This window comes from Telopea speciosissima, chromosome 1 (genome assembly GCF_018873765.1).
Source record: "Telopea speciosissima isolate NSW1024214 ecotype Mountain lineage chromosome 1, Tspe_v1, whole genome shotgun sequence".
NCBI lineage: Eukaryota > Viridiplantae > Streptophyta > Magnoliopsida > Proteales > Proteaceae > Telopea > Telopea speciosissima.
In genome coordinates this window covers 35,118,252-35,124,235 of record NC_057916.1, presented here as the reverse complement: position 1 = coordinate 35,124,235, position 5,984 = coordinate 35,118,252, and the positions used below count along the sequence as shown (strand labels likewise).

The window sequence follows — 5,984 nt, the reverse complement described above, 5'->3', positions numbered from 1 at the left end:
TTATGGAACTGATCCTCCAAGGCACAGCTTCAGATTCTTCATTGAGTAGTTGCTTAATGAGCAGGTTATCAGTCTCGAAGATCACTTTCTTATAGTTGAGAGACCGGGCTATAAGCATCGCTTTCCTGATAGCACTTGCTTCTGCCGCCAACGCATAGTTCAATCCAATTCCTTTCGAGAAACCGCAAATGAAAGAAGCATTCGCATCGCAACAAACTCCACCAATTCCGGAATACCCTAGATTACCCAAACTTGCTCCATCAATGTTAAACTTGAACCACGATTGAGGAGGATGAACCCATTTGACATATCTCCTTACTCTACTGACAGAAAACTTGAAGAAATTCACCACCTCCTTTGCCCCATTTATTGCTCTCAACACAACTTCTCTCGGATTAAACTGACGTTGCCAGAAGGTCCAATCCCAGTATCCGATCCAAATGTTCCATAAAATGTTGCAACAATAAGCTGTCATCAGGACATTATCCCTGCTATGATCTTTCAGGTCCTTGATAAGGTTGTGGATGAATGAGTCAATAGTTTGGTTCATAATGAGATAAAGCAACCTGGCTTGGATCCAAACTTGTCTTACCACAGAGCATGCATTGAACAAATGCTGAAGAGATTGAAGTTGATCTTGACAGAGAGTACACAAAGGACTCAAATTAACTCCTCTAATAATTAGAAGATCAGGGAGAGGAAGCTTTTGATGTATTATTTTCCAAATAAGATGCTGCACTTTAGGAATCGTGGGGAGACGCCAAATCTTGAGCCATAAATGATCAGTTGACGGAGAGAAACCATTCATTGCTATACTATAAGCGGAAGAGAGAGAGAGAGTGACAGAATAAAAGGGGAAGCCACATAAGTCTGTAAAGTGACAATAGCTCAGACCTGCTCAAGTATATCTGGTTCCTTTTCAGCACCAGTTTTGAGCAGTCACTAAATCTTCAGTAATCCTCGGCAGAAAGCTGCAAAAAAATTCTGATCGCAATAAATTAATCATTAAAATGGGGAAAAAAAATGAATTGCACCTCTGCCAGATCTATTATCCAAATTTTTTCCATCTTATACAGGGATTCCTAACAAATCAGATCAGTTTAAACAGTTGGCAAGCCTTTGAATTGGCCAAGGATAGGAGTTAACAGAGTACGACATCGCTGAATATGGGGCCAATGCAACTTTGAATAGAATAGGACAGTCAGCATACTCTCTTGATTATACACAGATGTATAGGATCATCAACAATAAAGTTTGGTTAACAATCAATAGAAAAATGGTCTGATAATAAGTAACACTGATGCAGCTTTTAAATGACAGTCTCTTTTTTCATTTGCAGGGAGTAACCATTTCCCTAATGCAACTTAGAACAAGCTCACAATGGGATGGATAAAAAGCATATGAACTTCAATTCATAGACTATGAAGGGTCTCCCCAGTCCCCAATGACAGTAGTCACAGTATGCCAGATGATCCAGCTAAATGCTAGGAAGCCCTGTATAAGCAGGAAAAAAAAAACACCTGATTTCACAGCCAATGAAACCAAAAAGCTAAAAAATCAATGCAATCCAACGCACCCAGCATTTAGGCACATTAAAAAAAATAGCAATATGTATGCAAACATACAAGATGGAGACCTTGAATTTTCCACCAAATGAGACAATTTCCAGAAAGAAATAGGTAACTTACAGACAGAAGTAGTCCAGGAGATCTCTGGACAAGGCTGCAATAAAAAAAACACCTGATTTCACAGCCAATGAAACCAAAAAGCTAAAAAATCAATGCAATCCAACGCACCCAGCATTTAGGCACATTAAAAAAAATAGCAATATGTATGCAAACATACAAGATGGAGACCTTGAATTTTCCACCAAATGAGACAATTTCCAGAAAGAAATAGGTAACTTACAGACAGAAGTAGTCCAGGAGATCTCTGGACAAGGCTGCAATCAACCTGTTTGGGAGAGGGGGGGGGGGAGCGATCTGTAAGAGAATAGATGCCACAGAACAGACGGTGTACACATGATAATTTAATTTGCTTGAGAAGTAATCAGGTGCTGATAAATACGAAGACGCTAGCCATTTGATAAAATAAACACATGGTGAAGCAAAGTAACTCTTTTATAGTATGAAAAACTGTTCATATAATCTGCACAGAATAGGATAGCTAGAAGCCCCTCAAGAAAAGCAAGACACAATTCTACAATAAACAAACAACTGAACCTGCCATGCTCTCTCTCTCTCTGTGCTTCTGTATCTGTTCCCCACTTGCTATACTCATGTTCTTTTGCCGAAGAAATTTGAAGATCTACAAGTAGGGGTGGCAACCAAGTGAATTCGACCAGGCTAAGCTAAACAGGCCCTGGGGCTGGCCTGAGCTCTCCTGATTGATAGACAGGCAGGGAACACCTGTCCAATCCAAGCCCACTAAACCAAGCAGCGTCAGAACAGACCTCCTACAAATAATTTTTTTCCTACACCCTCCCCTCTTCCCTGCTACTCAGACTAGGCTGCAGGTTGATGTCAAGCTGCATTATTGTTGCGGGGGTGTGGTAACTGGTGTTATCTCAAATTTGGATCTTTCAGATCCCATAAGAGACTGGATGTTTGCTGTCGTGATGTGGTCAGTGTTTGAAATTTGGGCTGAGATTAGAGTCAGAGAGGGCTCAAGGTGAGGTTGCAAAAACCAAAACCCTTTGGATTTCAAAGAGGAAGAAGAAAAACAAAAGGTAGATACCACTACATTACAATATAAAATAATAGAAGACTTATTGACAGCATTTTCTCCAGTCCTCTTCACTAGAATCTCAAACCAGGTTTGGAATTCCCTCATGTTACAAAAATTTTACTTGATATGAGCCCTTCATCCCCAACTTCCCAACTCTCCAGCTTCTAGCACCTGAACTGACCAGAGACGGTGGGTTCGTGAAAAATTTTTGAGTTGTATTTTCCCTTAGAATAGTTGGTGTCCTCGGCACAGATAGGCTCCCACCTTGCCATGAATATCTGGTCCTTCGTATTTGTTTTGGTTCTAATGAATAAGTTTTTCATTTTTCCATCCACAAGGAAAGGGTAAACGAAGAAAAACTAAACATACCTGATAGGTCAAAAAAAATATGAAAACCAATGTTTCAAAACAAAAGTACTTAAAAATATTGCCAACATACCTGAGTATAGGTTCAAGTGACAATCTTGCTTTTATCTGCAATCTAAGAAGAAGTTTTGTAATTATTTCTTCCCTGTGGTGTAAAACTTGCCGCAATGTTTGTACACACGGCATCATTTCTTCGTAAAATGAAATGAAGTCTTCTGCAGTATTCAATTCCAGTATATTACCCAAAGAAGAATCAATGAAGTGATCAATCAAATCATAAATGTATAGAAAGCTGTCTATGTTATCATGCTACGACACAATCATGGCAAATTTATGGATATATGGCCAAGGCAAGTAGCATATTAAAACACCATCTAATCATTCGGTTCACAGGTTTCTAGCTACTATAATGCATTTCACTAGTCAATCACACTAAACCCATCATTGGACCTTTCCTAGATTTCTCACAACCAGTTGATATAAGAAAACCGAGTGTACTAAAATTACTAATTCTAGCTTTAGGGCTTTAACAAAATAAACTAACTGCTAATTCCAAATACGTACTATAATACAATACCTTTTCAACAGTTTGCACTCCAAACATCACAATCTTTGACAGCTATATTTTGCACTGGTTAAAAAAAATTTGAATTTTTTTCTAGAATAACTACTGTCTGTCTTAACAGGACAAGACTTCAGGCCAGAATACCACACCATAACGGCATTGTAATAAAAATAATAACCACCATAAGGAGCTTCTATATTAATACAATTGTCAATTTTCAAAGAGAAGAAAAAAGGAGGGGAAAAAAATACCCGCCATTCTACGAGGCAGTCTCGGAAAAAAGAAGACCCCTCAGAGGGCTTGGGTTTTAACGGGTCGATACTTCGAAAGACATTGATATCAATTTCTTCCAATCGCTGAGAGAAACTCTTGAACTGGAGATAAAAAGCAAATATTCATGCATTAAATTTCAAATGGGATAATAAAAACTAATAAACCGAAACAGCAGAAAGAATATTTTCCATTAAACTACAATTTCGGAAGCATACCACAAAGTGCCTAGAACCAGATGATTTATTGAGAGACTTGACAGCCCAAGTCTCGGAGGTAGTCGCCATTGAAGAGTCGACCTTAAAATAAATAGTTTCAGCAGCAGCGGCGGGGGACACTGGTAAAAGAAACTATACTTAAGAAAACGAGAAGCCCAGAGAGCTCAGCTTCTCAATGTATATAGCTTTTAGTAACCGAACCGCCACTTCCGTAGTCCTCGCGGAGCTTATGGAGCGGGAGAGGCCGGGGGAACTAAAGAGGAAGGAAAAATTAAAACGGTGCCAAAACCCACAAGGGCAACCGTCTAGGGTTGTGCGTCAACAAAAAAATAAATTGAGGGTATTTTGGGAAAGTGAAGAACGAAAGTAGGCGAATCGGGAATCGGCTCAAGAATCAGTCCGATTCAAGTTGTAATGTGCATAACATGGCTATGAATCAGCTGATCCGATTCCGATTACTAAGGATTCAGATCGGTAGAATCGAGATTGGTGACGGCTGATTCCGATAAAAATCGGTTGATTCCCGATCCAATTCAACAATTTTTTAAACCGTCGTAGCTAGTAGATGAGAGAGTCTTGGTCCAGTATTGATAAGATTCGCCGCCCTTGAAGTAAGGCGTTAGTGTAGAAGGCTACAAGCCATGCTTGGGATCATGATTTGTGATTAACCAAATTGCTATCGACCAGTGAGATGATGACATGTGGCAACATCTGGGATGATACAAACCAGGACTTCAAGTAACCGAGCCGACCCATAAGTTTGGAACCCGAAATCCCCCGAGGATAGATCATAATGTCCATTCAAGCATGAGATCAAAATCTAGTATGGTGAGTAGAGGTACGAGCCAACCCTAGAGATCGATCAACAAAGTCGTCTATAAGGCTTTTCATAAAAGTACTTCCATACAAGTCGACCCCACAGATCGACCATCCAGGTCACCATACCATCTGTCAGATACTAGGCTGACCCAAGCTGACCCCTCAGATCAGTCATCCAACTCACTATACCCCTTGTCAGATGCTAGGCCGACTCGGGTCGACACCTCAGATCAGTCATCCAACTCACCATACCACATGTCAGATGCCAAACCGATCCCACTGCCACCTCACACGCAACTTCCTCGTTCAGACCTTTCAACTGCCACCTCAGCAAGGCACACAACTTGCCAAGCAAGTAACTAAACCATAAGGGTAACCTAACCCGACGAGTATCTAACCAGCTAGGCAAATCCTAACTGAAAAAGGAACCTTCTCGAACAACGAATGATCTGCTTCTATGTGGACTTAGCTACCAAGTGTCAAACATCAGTAAGATCTCCAAGGGACTCACAACGGTCTACCAGCTTTACTCTACTTCAGTCTATCATATTAACCCTATAAATAGTGAAGCCTAGCCTAGGTAAAAGTCGATGGATTTCATTTTATTCTCAGTTTACATAATTATCTATTGCAAGAGGGAAGTTGGTGACCTGATTACAGGGGAGTCGACGACCGAAGCCCCGGTGAACGGTGGCTGTAACTATAATGGCCCTAAGGTAGCAAAATTCCTCATCGGGTAAGTTCCGACCCGCATGAAAGGCGTGATCTAATTTAAGCATCGGAGAGCCCCTCCAGTTCAGACCGACGCTCTGCTGCTTAACTATGCTCTTCTGTGCATGTCAACTCAACCTCAAGAGAACACCAAGACAGATCTTGCCGCAACAATTTGAAATATCAGTAGGCAAAACCATTTGATACGGATGATCCGTATTGATATCGATTTTTGATACCGATATTTAAAATCGTGCTTGGATGGATCATGGAATCCACAGATGAAGTTTGAGGAAGGCAGAGACACA

General features: G+C 40.6%; 1 long non-coding RNA gene across 1 annotated transcript; it reads right to left on the bottom strand.

The window, feature by feature from the left end:
• Positions 1 to 894: 894 nt before the first annotated feature.
• On the bottom strand, positions 895 to 3,248 carry LOC122670857. Its single transcript, XR_006334272.1, has 3 exons — positions 3,167 to 3,248; positions 1,909 to 1,953; positions 895 to 971 (listed from the first exon to the last, which is right to left on the bottom strand). It is a non-coding gene; the product is annotated as an uncharacterized LOC122670857 (long non-coding RNA).
• Positions 3,249 to 5,984: the final 2,736 nt, after the last annotated feature.